Here is a 17,407-nt window from a genome sequence, read left to right as displayed (position 1 = left end):
ATCAAAATAGTGAAAATCACATTTTCGGTGACTTCATTGATGTACCCGTATAAAAAAAATTCTGATTCAAAATGAATTTAAGATTGAAATTCATATTTTGACACAAATATGAATCAGTTTTGAGATCAATCCAAGTTTGAAATTGATTTGTAGATAGAAATTAGCATGCCTGTAGAACTTTCGATCCTGCTTCAGAGTTTAAATAAAGAATTTTAATAAAGACTTAAGGAAGTCCTTTCGCTCCAGTTGAGTCACAACAACTGTAGTAGTCAATATTCAATAAATTAAAATAAAAAACCCATAAAAATTCCTAAAATTGAAAAATAAATAGTATATGAGGCATTAATCGTTGAATTTTGAAATTAAAAAAAAATAATAGTTAAATACAAAAATTAATTTGACTCTTGTAAATCAGCTGTTAGTAACCTGTCCGTGATTTGGCAACGCTTTATTTCGGTTGTTTACATTTTTATTTGCACAATATAACCTTAACCATGTTTAACTTTTTGCAGTCAGTGTAAATAAATAAATTAATTAAAAATTTTTAGTCACAAAACCATAAATATTCTAATGTCTCATGGCAGAAATGTTAGTATTTTTAAATTATTGTTTTATTTTTCAATTATGAAGTATGAAAATTTGTTAACAATAAATTAACTAATAAGTATGTATGAAAAACATAAGTGCGTTAAAGTTTAGTTTGAATTTATTGAATGGTCTGAAGCTCGCGCGCTATACAACGTTGCCAAATGTTCTGACGCCATTTAAATGTAGGTTACTTAAAAATTTTCTGTGATTTTATAATTATAATTTCTCCATAAATTCCACGGCAACCTATATATTTTATTGCAAAAAATCAAACTTGAATATTTCGAAAACCTTATTTTGAGTTTTTTTTTACCCCATCTAATCAGTGGCTAATGCCATAGTTCGAGAAAGTTGTTAAGGTCTGACTTTCTCGTAAGACTCGGAAAAAATACTAACATTTTTAGAAATTTTTTTTTCAAAAATTTGCACGGTGAAGAATAAATTAAACTTCACTAGTAGATACATAAGGACTTTAACTATTAGATAAAAATTAATTTTATGCATAATCTAATATTTTTTATTTAACATTGATGGCGAAAGTATCTCCTTACGAATACTTTATGTATAAAATTTATCCTAAATAAATTTCTATCTACAAATCAATTTCAAATTTGGATTGATCTTAAAACTAATTCATATTTGTGTCAAAATATGAATTTCAATCCTAAATTCATTTTAAATCAGAATTTTTTTTTGCACGGGTATAACTTTTGATCGAAACAAGATGGCTAAGTTTTGATAAATTCATGTTAAAGCTCTTAAAATCGCCTTCAATTTGACGTATATGACATTGACATTTTGACTATTTTTAGTTATTTTATCAAAGTTAAGAGTTCTATTGAACCATTGTCAGGCAATGTGTAGTACAACCAACTTATGAATGTTATTTTGTCGAGAATTCTCAACAGATCCTTATGAAATTTAGTATATAGATTCCTAAGACAATTAACTTGCATTAGCCCTAAAATCAGTGAAATACTTCGATTAGTTCAGAAATAAGAGCTCTTCAAAATGATCAAAATAGTAAAAATTACGTTTTTGACGACTTCATTTATGTATTAGTTTTGATAGCAGAAAGATAACTGATTTTTGATTAATTCATGTGAAAGCTTATAAAATTTCTTCTAACTTGATGTATATAACGTTAACTTTTTGACAATTATTAGTTATTTTATCGAAGTTAATAGTTCAATTGAACCATTTTCAGGCAATGTGTAATACAACCTACTTATGTATGTTAAAATAAATTTCATTCCATATCAAACGAAAGTTATTGAGACAAGATGATGATTCATTCTATGAAATTTACCTTCCGTTTCGGGTGTGGCCGAATGGCGTCTTTTTTTTATAAAAGTGAATAATAAAAATTATCTTAGCTTGCCTGTAAATGACAAAGAATTTAAATAATAAATAAATTCACTGATATAAAAAAAGCATTGAATACATTTACTAATTTTTAACTTCCCGCTAAGAAAATTGAAAATTTTCAAAAATCGGGAAGTTATTGCTTTTACCCCGTTTTGCGAAAATCGAGTTTTCATCAGATCTCGACGTTTTAAGGTCACAGGAAGCTTCCCTCACTATTCCCGCGATGGTGTCCGTGCGGCTGTATGTGTGTGTGTGTGTGTGTGTGTGTGTGTGTGTGTGTGTGTGTGTGTGTGTGTGTGTAAACCTCTTATAACTTTTGAACGGCTCGGCCGATCGGATCAGAATAGGTGGCGATCCAAAGAGTATCCTTGCCATTAAATTTCGTGAAAATTTGAATCGATTCGGTTCGCTAGATTTTGAGAAATCTCAAAAATAAAATTTTCAAAAAATCGTTTTTTTGGAATAACTTCTAAACGGCTCTACCGATCAATTCCAAAAACTAATCAGCTCTTGAGTTTGGAAAACCACGTCGATTGACACCAGTCCTATCAAAATCGGTTTATTCGTTCGAGAGTTATCGAAAACGAAAAATTTCGAAAAAAGTGTTTTTTTCACATAACTTCGAGATTTCTTATTGGATCATTCTTGACGAAATAAAATAATTATTAGAGCTCAAAAAATCACGTCGATCGCCACCAAGAATGTGGAAATTGGTTGATTGGTTCTAAATTTTTTTAATTTCTCTAAGATTTTCAGTTCGATCAGTTTGTGTTCAAAAGTATATCGTAGATTTTAAAAAACTGCGTGGAGTTCTGCCAACCGCATGAAAGTCGATTCATTCTTTTAGAAATTATTGCAGTTTGAAAATTCAAAAAATACTGTTTTATTAAACTTCAGTCAGACTTTTGAACTCGAAGAGCTCAAAAGCATACAAAAGATATTTCTTTGAGCTCGGAGAGCTCAAAATAACGCATAAATAGTATTTTTGAGCTCGAAGAGCTCAGAAACGTCATAAGTGCAATTTCAAGCGTTTAGGTATGGAATTGGCGGGAAGTTGCAGGGATGGCCTTTAGGGTCAACCGTTTTCCAGATTTTTTTTTTTTTATTAATATCAAAGAAATTTGAGAAGTTAATGAGGCTTTGCTCAGTTTCGAAGAATATTGAGGTTCTCGAGCACCTATTGAGACGCTATAGGCTTATAAGGCTCTAAAAAGCGAATAGCACTTCTAATTTTGGGCATTAGAATCTCAAATAAGTTTGAAACGCTGTTGAGATGTTAAAAATTAAAGTTCCGGAAAAAAACAAAAAAAACGAGTCCTTTGAGGCGCTATTGAGACGGTAGATTTTGAGTCAGAAATGATTTATCTTTACGACATGTAAAAAACCAAACAAATTTTGAAAAGTATATGAAAAAAAGGAGTAACACAATCATAAGAAAAGAGATGACTTACAAGAAGAAGTTATCTATTCAATAACATTATGATATAATCGTAAAACAAGATAAAGGGATAAAGTAATATATTGGACAAAAATGATAGGTTTTTTTATATTAGTTATTATTACATGTGACCTTTCTCTTAGTTTGATACCCTCGGACATGTAGGTCTACTTTGGGGCAATCTTTCTTCCCTAATGTTGACAATGATAAAAGAGCCCACTGTTACCTCGTGTTAATCTTAATTCAGCTGGTCTGTCTCACGGGGATCCCAGATATATCCCAGATAGTTGAGGACAGACTATCACGTCTTAATGGAGAAATGTCGTAGCCCATTGAGACCCACATATATTTGAAATCCATTTACACAACATATAAAGAGGCATTTAAGTAGATGTAATGAATATCTAATTAACAAAATAATTTTATCTGAATAATTCACTGCAAAAAGAAGAAATGAAAAGTAGAATAAATTTTTCGATGAATAAACTTTTATGAGAAACAAAAACTCGGTAATATTCATAACAATGTATGATTCTATTCAACCAGAGTGAATTCATGCATGATATAAAACCGGATGGGTTAACCGTTACAGCATATCCTGCACAAAAGCTCTCAATGAGTAACTCATAGATCCGGGTCAAACTTTCAATTCAAAAATACATATTCGATACTTGAATCATGAAAAACAAAGTGATTTGATGTGAGTATGTATAACTGTACAGTTATAAATAAAACGATTGTAAATAAAGAGATATTCAAAAACTGCAGTTAAATTTTCAATGTATAAGTATCTAATAACAAATTGTTTATTCGTATTCTAAAAATGGAAATATGTGTGTTTATGATTTAGTGTGTTTACCCAATTTTGACAGCCGTTAATATAATTGATCTCCCCGATTACGTGTCGATGGCTCTACCACACGGTGAAAAATTTCCAATGAATTTTACTATTTGTGCATAGTAACACTGAACCATAAAAAAACTGATTCAAAATTTACAAGTTCCCATAATAAATTTTGTACTAGTTTTCTTATGGTTCAGTGTTACTATGCACACATTGCAAAATTCATTGGAAATTTTTCACCGTGCAGTTAAGATACCGGATCACATACCCGATATTCTCTCTCAATATACACTTGAACTTTCAGTGACAGATGGACTTATATATTGTGATGGTATATTACTTTAAATTACATAATAAATATGTAAAAAAGAAAAAAAAAACAATAATCTTTACATTTGAGATTAACATCCTTAGTAATATATTCCTCAATCTGAGAAATTTTGTTATAGCAGAATAGAGCAAATTATCAGATTTTAAACTAAAGAAGTGGATATTACTTTTATTACAAATTGTTGATTAAATGATATTAGATCTACTTCTTAGTGAGAATATTCTCTTGTTAATCAAATAATGAAAAATGCATTACAAAACGAGTCCTACGTCTACAAAGCGCACTCAAAAAAAGTAACAATTCTATTAAAGAATTAGTTAACTTATTAATATAAAGCAACTTTCTTTATCTATACTAATATTATAAAGAGGAAAAATTTGATTTTTTGTTTGTTTTTTTGTTTGTTTGTCTGCATTGAATAGACTCCGAAACTACTGAACCGATTTGAAAAATTCTTTCACTGTTGGGAAGCTACACTATCCCCGGGTAACATGGGCTATATTATATTATAATTCATTTTGAAATTTTTAATAAATAAAAAAATTAGGAAAACGATTGACCCTAAAGGCCATCCCTGCAACTTCCCGCTAATTTCAGATCCAAGCGCTTAAAATTGCACTTGTGACGTTTTTGAGCTTTACAAGCTCAAAAATATAATTTATGTGTTATTTTAAGCTCTTCGAGCTCAGAAGAGTTTGCTGTTTTATGCTTTTGAGCTCTTCAAACTATTTTTTTCGTAGTTTCTCTGAGATTTCTCAAAATTTACCAGTCCGAATCGGTCCAAATTGTATTCAAAATCTTAGTTTGGTAAAGCCCTTTCGAATGGCGCCAATTGCGATGAAATCGGTCAAGCCGTTCAAAAGTTATGAGAGATTTACATCCATACATATAGACAAACATACAGACACCATTGCGAGAATAGTGAGGGAAGCTTCCTAGGACCTCAAAACGTCGAAATCTGATGAAAACTCGATTTTTGAAAAACCGAGTAAAACCAATAACTTCCTGATTTTCGAAAATTTTCGATTTTCTTAGCAGGAAGTTAAGAATGTAATAATAAAATGAATTCAATAGAATGTGGGTTTGTTTGAACAAGTGTTTTACTGATAAAAATTAATTTGATTCAAGAGAAAAATTATTGAGCCAAGAACATCGTCTTGAAGAGCTTGATAAGTCTGCATCAAGTGGAAAAATTCTTGATCTAAGAAATTATTCTTGATTCAAGTAAATTTTAATACATTTAAAAATTTTTCTGCTTAACAGCCGAGACCAGTGATTGCAGTTTCAATCGGCTTAGCGAAACGAATGGGAATTTTGAAAAAACGTTTTTAGAGATAATACACGGAAAGAACAATAACCAACTGCACATACTCGTATAGTATACTCCGTGATATCTATAGTGGAAAAAAATTTCAGACTATAGTCAATATCCTTCAAAGTATACTAAATTATTTTTGGACTGTACTCAGTGAAGTCTTCGATTTAATCGATTAATTTTTCTGGTTATATCGCGTAAAATTTCACGGGATATAATCTGAAAAATTATTTCGTGTAAATTAAATTATACTCGGTTGAAATTTGGATTATTCCCACTGTGACTCCGCCATTTTTTTTTCTAGCGCCTGCGCGTAAAGTGCTGTTTATAATTTTTGAGTTATAGTCAATCAGCATATTGGACATTAATTAAAATATAATCAGTGAATTATATGAGTGTGTGACTGTTTATATATTTTGATATGTAAAAATATTTTTTTCTTAGCCTAACATTTTTAAGTTCGAAGAGTCTAAGAAGAGAAAAAAAAATTTTTTAACCCCAAATTATCGGAAAAATTGTGCTTTAATGCTCCTTAAATGTTTTTAATGTATGTAATAATTATTTAAAACAATATTTGACTAACCTTATATTTAAAATACATAATAGATATGATAATGCTAAGTGCGCAGGCGCTAGAAAAAAAATTGGCGGAGTCACCGTGGGCATAATCCAAATTTCAACCGAGTATAATTTAATTTACATGAAATAATTTTTCATATTATATCCCGTGAAATTTTACGCGATATAACCAGAAAAATTAATCGATTAAATCGGAGACTTCACTAAGTACAGTCCAAAAATAATTTAGTATAATTTGAAGGATATTGACTATAGTCTGAAATTTTTTTTACTATAGATATCACGGAGTATACTATGCGAGTATGCGCAGTTGGTTATTGTTCTTTTCGTGTAGATAATTTAATAAACTATTTCACCAAAAAGCATTTTTTTCAAAAATTTCATTCGTTTCGTGAAACCAATCGAAACTGCAATTGCTCTGCTGTTGGGAGTGCGACAGAGATAGTTCCGTTGAACTCCGTGAGAGCAAAGTGAGAAAAAGATGGTCTCGCCTGTTAATTCAAGATATTCAAAACTTTTCAAACTATGTTCTTGATTCAAAAATGTCTCTCTTGAATCAAGTTAATTACTTCATCAGTGTATGCTTGATTGACTGTCTGACTGTATTAATTTTTCGGTTTTCTTTTTTCTATCAAAGTCTATGGTGTCACCCAATTTTTAAAAATGAGATGTATTTTAAAAGTGTGGTATATTTGGTAAATATGATTAGTTAGAATTCTAAATAAGCTTAAGGAGAGGTGTTTTTGAAAAAAAAAATAAAATTTATCGTGAAAATGACTTTGACAGAGACATCTCCTTTTCTAAATAGTTGATTAAGAATTTTTCGTAGTTTCACCTCAATTCTCTACCCTTTTTATTCATTGGATGATTGGTCAACTGAGATTATGGCGGGATTTTTGAAAGAATGAGGGCGCATATGTGTCGAGGGTTGTACGAAACTGAGATAGCGTGAGAGGCTCAAAAGGTCAGTTATCGTGAGACAGTTTTGTATACTGAGATCATAAATAATTTTTATGACACTCTGGAACATGAGTTTAAGGGATTAGAAAGTTTATCGAATAAAAAAATTTAAAAGGTTGTAGTAAAAATTTTAAAAGAAAATAAAATAGTAAAACAAATATGTTTTTGGAAACAGAAAAACGGTCGTAAAATGTAAAACTATCATATAGTGAGACAATATTTTTGTTCAGTTGTTTTGCAGATGTTACAAATTTTTAGTAGAAATTTGGTCTATTATAAAATATCAGGTATTACCGTCCGTCTTAATCTGTAGTCTTCTTCGGTATCGAACACTTTTTTATTTATTCTTCATGTCAGTTATTATAGATAGTAAAAACTTCCTTTGTCTCGTTTAAAAATTAACAATACAACTTATTTTTCATTAAAAATTAAATGAGCATAATTTATTAGGAAAGTAATACAATTTTTAAGTAGAGTTTATGAACAACATGCATTTGTACAATATTGAGGTACAATTTAAAATTATTTTCAGGATTATAAAGTAATTTACGATTAGATCTGTCTGCAGTCTGATTAAATTATGCTGAATTTACCAAAACGGATGATAAAGCAATGTTTTTCACTAATTAACTTTAGCTTATGATAATGGTTCCGAACGAAAGCATATAAAATGTCAGGTTAAAAGAAAAGAGTTTCCTCATAATAAGGTGACAAAAGAATATCGTCAAATTAATGAGAGTTTGAAAAGCTCAATAACTTTATCATTTTTCTCAGCTTTCCTGTCGATAAAAGTAAAAAATTTAAACCCGAGCTCTCCTCATGAAACTGTTCACCCGGTCGATAAGAGATTTATCGGTGGTTTGTTGAGGCGAGATAATCGATCGTTGAGATCGCAGAATTAAAAAGCAGTCAGGCGTGTGACTGCAGGCTGGAGACTCTTCCCTCTGTACGATCTTTAACCTCTTCCATTCTTTTCTCTTATACGCTCATAAGTCTAGGAAAGTAAGAAGGACACGAAAAAGGGGTTAAGCATCTGTGAACTTTCGATCGGAAACTACTCTTTTTTCTACTCTACAATCGTATTTGCACCCCGCAAGATTATTATACGAGATAATGGAATTCAGGAAATCAAAGTATAAATAATAATTTAAGCGGTTAACTTCAAATTATAAAGCCGAGCCAGTACACGGAAAAAAAATATCGCTCTCAAAACAGTAATATATTGCTATAGTAGCTATCCCCACTTAACTATCTGTTTGATTGTTACTAAAGCAATCTAGTAGATCGCTCTGACAGGAATACGTTAGATGGCTAAAATAGCTACACGGCATCCCACTGGATTATACTCAGTGACATCTGTAGGGAAAAGAAATTTCAAATAACAGCTAGTATAATCCAAATTATACTGAGTGATATCTAAATTGTACTCATTGTAATCTCCCATTTCCCTTAGTAAAATCTCAGATTATACTCCGTAAGATTCCACTGGATATAATCCGAGACTGTATCCTATAGAATTTGGATTATACTCAGTAGAATCTTGGATTATACCCAGTGACATCTGCGCCATTTTTTTTCTAGCGCCTGCGCGTGAAGTGCTGTTTACAATTTGTGAATTATTGTCAGTCATCAGTTTATTGAACATTAAAAAAATATAACCGGTGCATTAATTACTGTGTGAACATTTATATTTCGTGTTATGTAGCAATATGTTTTATAGCCGTTATAATTATTAAAATTACAAGGTATATAAAAAAAGTGTACAAGACGTATGTTTTTATGTTTTCTACGACAATCGCTCTCTTCTTCAAGATCTCCAAATGTGCACATCGTAGAAAAATGCACAAAAAACAGTATATCTTGTGAAGAGCTGTAAAGTCCAAATATGTGCTTAAAATTTTGATTTCAAATAAAAAACAGTGTAACAAGAAACAAATTTAAAGTAAACATAAAGTAAATTCATTAAACAAATTAAATTTTCAACTTCATAAGAATAAAATAAGAATTGAGGAATAAGTAGTGACAAAAATAATTAATAAAAGTAACCACGTGTGCTGCCGAAACAAATTCAGGTATTATCTATCTTTTGTAATTCTGCCAAGTAAATTTTGAATGTTAATTTACTGTTAGATGAAAATTTGTATGGAATTCAGTCAATGAAACTAAATTTGTGTTCAACAATATACTCTATATATCAAATAATTTGAATCATAATTTTATTAATAAAACCTGTCCCTCTAAACTTCTGGGTTCCCCGTTTAGTGGTTGAAACATACCAATACCAAAATAAATTTAATTCGTTTGTCCAATTAAGACACAACAACACCTTAGTGTTAGTTTTGGACACTTTAAAATTCAATGATTGTGCAGAAAATTGTAATGTTAAAATGATATTTTCATCGAACTTTTAAACGCTTACATTCATATAAACAGAATTTATGATACTATAACGTTTATAAATTATTTATACAATAATTTGAACATCAAGTGTCTAAAAGTGTCCACAAATGGTGTTTCTACACTGAGAAAACGGTTTGTTTGACTCAAATGCGCACACTGAGAGAAAAATATGGTCAACTGAACTAGGAAAATCTAGTTAAATAGCATCACCACTATTTAATTGCAGTTCTTGTACCTAACATTATTTATTATATTGAACCTCAGTAGATAGTTACTTAAACTATTTTCAGTTAAATATCAGCTTAATAGCCATCTTGATTAAGTTTAACTCAGAAAACAGAAAAAATAATTCATATAGCTTGGACCGGGAATCGAACTCGGATCTTTTGGTTACGCGCTAAGGGCTCTTCCAGTTTAGCTATCTGAGACGTCGTCCGTAAAAACCTTTCAGTCACCTAATAACTTTTTGTTTAACGCGATAGCAAAAACATATTTATTAAAATATAATCGATATAACTATTTATCAATAGTTACTTGAACTAATGCATAGTTTGAGCAATTACAAAAAAAAAGTTCAGAAAACTATATTTTCATAATTGTGATGTTATAATTCAGTTAACTATGCACTTTTCTCTCAGTGCAGATTTATTTGAAATAAATCAAAAATATTTATTTAATGTTAACAAATTTATTTCATTTAAATATATCACTTTGAATCAAATACGACTTCGTTTTGGTTTATTTAATTGAATCAACTCATTTATTTCATTCAAATAAAGATTTGTTAACTATTAACAAATTTCGCTCCAAGTAAATTACGCTTGGTGCCGCTATAGTCGCCACTTATTTTATCCCGCTAAATTTCGCCATCCCAGGACATTGTTTATATACTTTAATCTTCAGACCGGTAACACGAGTAAGCGTCTTTTTTATTATTTAAATGGAATAATTCTTATTGTTAAGTGTAATAATTAAAAGTTTATAATGAAAGAATTATTGGAAGATTGGGATTTGTCGCATTTGTGGCCTATTTTTGAAGGTAAGAGTATTGTTTACATTTGACTTTTTTTTTTGTAACCAACCACTATTTCTTTTATATTTATTTTATTATAATATTCATTTACTTATTGATCTTAAAGAAATTTTATTTTTTCCGGTTGTGACTTATTATTTTTTTTTTCATTAAAATTTTTTTTTATATTTCATGCAGTCATCGAAACGAAAAAAAAATTTCTTAACCTAAAATCCGTGTCGCTTAGTAATAATTTTTTTGCAGAAAATTTTCAAACGTGTTATTGAGTATGAAATTTGTATATTTTATAACAATATTAGTTTATTTTCGTAAAAAAATATACTACTATTAGTTATAATACTAATAAAAATACTATGATACTGAAGTTAGCCGTCAGCTGTCAATTTTAAAAATTTTAATAAGAAATCAATTACAATAAAAAAATGCTTCTAAAAATTTTCACTTATAATTTTTATTAATTTCAACATGTGAAATTTTTTAATAAAATTTTTTTTTATAATAATTTAATTGTTATAAAATTAAAAAAAAATTTTAATATTTGTCAACTTTAGTATCATAAAATACTACTTAGTTATAAATGATATAACTACAGCGTATCGGATTATGGCTTTTAAGTAAATCTAGTAAAATTTTAAAACAATACTTTTTATTAATTGTACACTTTCTTTTTTCCAAAATAAAACCTCAAACACTGTATAGAAAATAGAGTGACTGAAATAAATATTTTGCAAGAACTATTAGAAAACAGTCATAAACTTGAAAAAATTGTTAAAGTTCTGGGAACAAGATTGAAGTTGAGACAAAAATATCGTGAACTCGTAGGTTGACAATGCTTTAAGAAGGGTTTATATTTTTTCTCTCTCTCGCTCTCTATTGGACAAACGAGAGTATCTCTGTCATACTTGTACAACTTATGGAATCTTAAAACGGATTTTATGCATAAATAAATGAAAATTTTCCAAAAAAGCGCTTTGCTCTTCGATGGATAATTTAATTATCTATCGAAGAGCGAAGCGTTGTTTTTCAAAATTTTATCTTATTCATAAGCAAAACTCGTTTGAAAATCAACTATCAACCGCTCTTAATGTTACTATTTATTTATAAACCCAATTTTTACTACTTTCTTTTTTTTTTTTTTTTTTTTTTTTTTTTTTTAAATAAAATAATGAATAGATTAATACTTATTAATTAATACATTTACTTTTTTTTTTGTTTATACAGGTAGGAAAAAGTAAAGTTCCTAACATTCAAATTTTGCCTTCTACATCTAATGCAGTCAACTTCGTTGATATCGCTCAGGAAAATCTGCAATTTGACTCTACTGGTATTTTTCAACAGATTAGTTCGTCTGGTAGTCAAATAATTGATATTCCATTAGATCAAGATAATGTGGAACAACTTTCATTAATTGATGCACCAGAAAATCAAGAACTCATCTCATCTCATAATTTGCCCAAGTTAAATTGTGAAAATAATATATTGAAAAAATCAAGTGACAAAGAAACTTGTTCCCAAAGTAAATATTTTCTTAACGGGTTAAGAAGTTTTTTAGAAAGTCACCCTTACGGTGCGGTCATTTTAAAAATTTACGATCACACTCAAGAACTAGATTCTAGCTGCTTAACTATTTTAAACGATATTATAATTTTAGAGCTGATTCAACATAAAAAACTATTAAACAACGATGATTGGAGACAAATAACACAAGAAACGATAAACATTTTTCCATCTGAATGTAAAGAAACATTTTTTGTTTCTCCAATCAAGTTGAAAGATTCCAAAAAGTAGAAATCAGAAGTCTCAAAAGGCAAATTCGTTGACAAATATCGGAATATGCAAACATTTATCAGAAGAGCTGATATAAAAATGTAACAGTGCCGAGAAAAATTGAAGTCGCTAAAAATAAGAATTTAAGTAGTGCCAATGACAGTCAAGATTTCTGAAGTAAGTGATAAAAAATGACTTTCCCAGCAGGCATTAGAGAATAAAAAGTTATTAAATGATCCAGATTTATGTGATGAAACTAGAAATATCGTTGAATTTTCACTATTGACTCATTTTATTTGCCCTAAGTCTAATAAATGTAAGATTCCCGATGAAAAAAGATTTTGTCTAATTATATATAATCATGCATAATCGTCTATATATGATCAGATCCAAAAATTGGCCAGGTCTAATCATACATAACTTGATCTGATTATATATGAACAGATATGTTTATATATGATTATGTATAATCACTTATATATGATCAGATCCAAAAATGGGCCAGGTCTAATCATATCTAATTATATCTCGTGAAAAAATATTCTGATCAGACCTAATATAAAAATTGGCAATATCAGACTTGATCAAGGTGTAGACTTGATCAAGATGTAGACAAACCTGAAGCCTAAATAAAATTGATAAATAAATTTATAATTATAATAAAGTTGATACAACATTCATTTCAGTTGTTTGTACAACTTTATTCAAAAACAGATACACTCTGTATTAGGGTACAAAAATTCTACTCTTTTCGGAAATTAACACTTCAAAGTCAAGTATCTAGAAAGCAACAATTCTGCGGCCATGCGCGATCTATCGAAAACTTTTAATATTAGTTTCGACAGTGCGGAACATGTGATTGCTCCATAGTGATGTCTTTTATTTGTAACTAATTAAAATGTTGTCAGATTTATAAGTATTTCACTGATTATTTTAATTTTTTTCAAAATTCTCAAATAATTTTAATAATACTTGAATAAATAACTGAAAGTTACATTTCATGGTAAATTTATAAATCATACACAAAAGATTTTTTCATTTGGCATAATATTGCATGAAAAAAAATAATAATATCAATTTCATATTGTATTTAAAAAAATAAAAAAAAGTTTACTTTTTGTAAATTTTAAACCGGATAAAACACGGTAACCGATTGGTTCTACAACAGTAATTTTTTTTTTTAAGTTTTTTAAAAATGTAAAGTAATTTGAAAAATATGTAAAATTTATTTATTTTCATTTAATTAATAAAAAAATTAATTTTTTAAATAAAAAATTCAAAAATATCAATTTCTCAATTAAAAAAAATTTTGTGAAAAAATTGAAAAGTACATAATTAATTGAAAAGTTTTAGAGCAACTTTGAAGATTTTATTTTTAATTCATACATTTTACCTTTTTTATAATTTATACCGTAAATCTGCCATTATATATATTAAATAAAAAAAATTTTAAATGTCGCGTTATAGATGCCACAAGGGCGTATAAAAATTATACGCCCTTATAGCGACCGGGAACCGTAAGGGCATATAATAAAAATTCAATTCTTTTTTCTAAGTCCAAAAAAAATTTTTAGTTTGGAAAAAAATTTTTTTTGCATTTCTCGACGTTTCAGGTAAAAATAAGTTAATTCCCAAAAAAAAAATTTTTTTTTATACGCCCGTATAGCTCCCAGGACCCACCTCGGATGCTATAAGGGCGTATAATAAAAATTAGGAAAACGGTTGACCCTAAAGGCCATCCCTGCAACTTCCCGCTACCTCCATACCTAAGTGCTTAACAATTCACTTATTTTTTAAGCTCTTCGAGCTCAAAAATATAATTTTTGTGTAATTTTGAGCTCTCCGAGCTCAAATGAATCGCTGTTCTGTGCTTTTGAGCTCTTCGAGATCAAAAGGCTAATGGAAGTTCTATAGAACACTATTTTTTGAATTTTCAAACCGCAATAACTTTTGAATGAATTAACCGATTTTCTCGTGGTTCACGGAATTCAACGCAGTTTTTTGAGTTCTTTGAAAAATCTTTAAGCGTAAACTGGTCAGACTAAAAATTTCATAGAAATTCTGAAAAAAAAATTTTTTTCAATTTTTTGCGATAACGATATCTCACGAACAAACCAACCGATTTTGACCGGGATGGTGGCAATCGACGTGGTTTTTTGAGGTTACAAGCTAATTAGTTTTTGGAATCGATCGGTTCAGCCGTTTAAAAGATATTTAAAAAAAACGATTTTTTGGAAATTTTATTTTTGAGATTTCTCAAAATTGATCGACTCAAATTCTGTAAATTAGTATCAGAATTCTAGGGGCAAAGAAACTCTTCAGAACGCCGCTTATTTCGATCGAATCGGATGATCCGTTCAAAAGTTATGAGAGATTTGCACACACACACACACACACACACACACACACACACACACACACACACACACACACACACACACACACACACACACACACACACACACAACCGGTGGATGGACGCAGTGAACCTGCAACTGGCGCAACACAAAACTGAGGCAGTGCTTATTACCAGCAGGAAAGTGGTAGAGACAATTAAGCTGAAAGTCGCCGAACAAGAAATCACATCACAACCTTATATTCGATATTTAGGAGTGATGCTTGATGCCCGACTCAACTTTAAGCAGCAGGTAGAACACGTCAGTGCCAAGGCGTCAGCAGTGGGAACAAGTCTAGCACGACTGATGCCGAACATCGGAGGGCCAAAGCAGAGCAGAAGGGTACTGTTATCATCTGTAGTCACATCGGTGCTTACATATGGTATATCTATTTGGACCAACGCTCTCGAGATGCAAGAATCATGGAGGAAGGCTGGACCAGTATACCGACGGTGTGCCTTAAGAGTCGCCAGCGCCTTCCGCACAATATCCGAGGAAGCAGTGTGCGTTATTTCCGGAACTCTGCCTCTCAGAGTCCTCGCTGAGGAAAGACGGAACCTTTATCATCGTAAAAGGTCAACTACACTAAGCGCTGAAGAGCTCAGAACTGAAGAACGGCAAAACAGCTTCGACCGATGGCAGCTCCAGTGGGACGCTGCAGAAAAAGGAAGATGGACGTATCGTCTTATACCGAGGATCGACGACTGGTTGAACCGGAGTCATGGAGAGGTTAACTACTACCTTACGCAGATGTTGTCAGGACACGGCTGCTTCCGAGCCTATCTTCACCGCTTTAAGCACGACGATTCTCCGGAGTGCCCATCCTGCCCAGGTGTCGCTGAAGACGTGGAGCACGTGATCTTTGCATGTCCTCGTTTTAACCAACAGCGCGATGAATTAAAGAAGATTCTAAAAAAGAGAATTCAACCGGAGACAATAGTAGAAGAAATGCTGTCATCAGAAGCTGTCTGGAACGCCACGAGCACCTTTGCCACTGAAGTGCTTACAGAGTTGCGGTCCATCGAGAGAAAAAGAGCAGAAAACAGAAACTAGAAGGGAGATAGAAATAAAAAACATCTTAGCCACCAGAAGGAAGAGCGGCAGCTAATTCCTCCCCCCGCGAAGAAATGCCTTACGGCGGTACCATGGGGGATCAGAGGATAGAAGAGAAAGGGGTTTAGGGTTTAGTGGGTAGGGGCGCCAGCGTCGAGTTTTAGTATGACGCTGCGTCGAGTCGCCACATATCCAGGCCAAACATCTATGCAGAACATCTATGCAGTACATTTATAAAAAACATCTATGCCTGGAATGCGTAAAGAGCATTCCCCCCCCTTACAAGGAAAAAAAAAAAAAACACACACACACACACACACACACACACACACACACACAAGCCAGGCTGGGAAAAGGTGCAGTCCAGAAAGGACAAGAAGAAGGAGCGCAAGAAACTGCTCCCAGAAAAACCTCTGGTGCCTCCACCGAAGCCGAACCAGAAGCCAAGAAGAACAGCAACGAGACCGGAGGCACTTATTATCCGTCCAGCGAACAAAGATAAGTATTCTGAAATACTTACACGGATCAAGGCGGACGTTCGCCCAGATCAGGTCCGCAACACAGTCGAGAAGATACGCAGGACCGCGACAGGGAACATTCTCATCACGCTGTCGAAAGGCAGTAGTGATAGAGGTAAAGACCTGCAGAAGACTATCGCGGGAATACTTAAGGAGGACGCAAATGTCATTAGTACAGGACCTGAAGAAGACCTGGAAATTCGCGATATTGATGATACTACAACTAAAGATGACATTCTAACAGCTTTACAAGAGGCAGCTGGAAACGATTGTGGTATAACAGTAGAGGCCATTAAAATTCGTAAGGTCTTACGTAGCAGAACACAAATTGCGTCGGTGACTCTGGCAGCAACGGTAGCGCAGAAAGTGGTAGGAGAACACGGTAAGATTAGGATCGGCTGGACCAATTGTCGTATTAGAACAGTACTAAGACCAGTCCGATGTTATAAATGCTGGCATTTTGGACACCGTGCGGTTCAGTGCACAAGTAAAGTCGACCGCTCCAAACTTTGCATTAAATGTGGAGAAGAGGGACACAAAATCGCCGAATGTAATAAGCCTGCTAAATGCGCACTGTGTGCGGATCAATCCGGTACAGAGAATAACGCCCATCATGCCGGCACAAGCAGATGCCCAGTATACCAAGAGGCACTCAAGAAGATAACTGATAAACGAAAATGAGAATACTGCAGCTAAACATCAATCACTGTGAAGCGGTACATGATTTGCTCATGCAGACAGTACGTGAACAGAAGCTTGACCTTGTGCTTATATCGGAACCGTATAAACACCTCGGCGGCCAACCATGGGAAACTGA

General features: G+C 31.8%; 1 long non-coding RNA gene across 1 annotated transcript; it reads left to right on the top strand.

Annotated features, from left to right (window-relative positions):
* The first annotated feature begins 658 nt into the window (after positions 1 to 658).
* On the top strand, positions 659 to 16,857 carry LOC123264523. The gene is made up of 3 exons (XR_006509361.1): positions 659 to 770; positions 15,770 to 15,774; positions 16,846 to 16,857. It is a non-coding gene; the product is annotated as an uncharacterized LOC123264523 (long non-coding RNA).
* The last annotated feature ends 550 nt before the right edge of the window (positions 16,858 to 17,407 follow it).

The sequence above is a fragment of the Cotesia glomerata genome, linkage group LG1 (genome assembly GCF_020080835.1).
Source record: "Cotesia glomerata isolate CgM1 linkage group LG1, MPM_Cglom_v2.3, whole genome shotgun sequence".
In the NCBI taxonomy this organism is placed as follows: domain Eukaryota; kingdom Metazoa; phylum Arthropoda; class Insecta; order Hymenoptera; family Braconidae; genus Cotesia; species Cotesia glomerata.
Note: the sequence above shows the minus strand (reverse complement) of the source record. Positions and strands in the feature narration are given on the sequence as shown.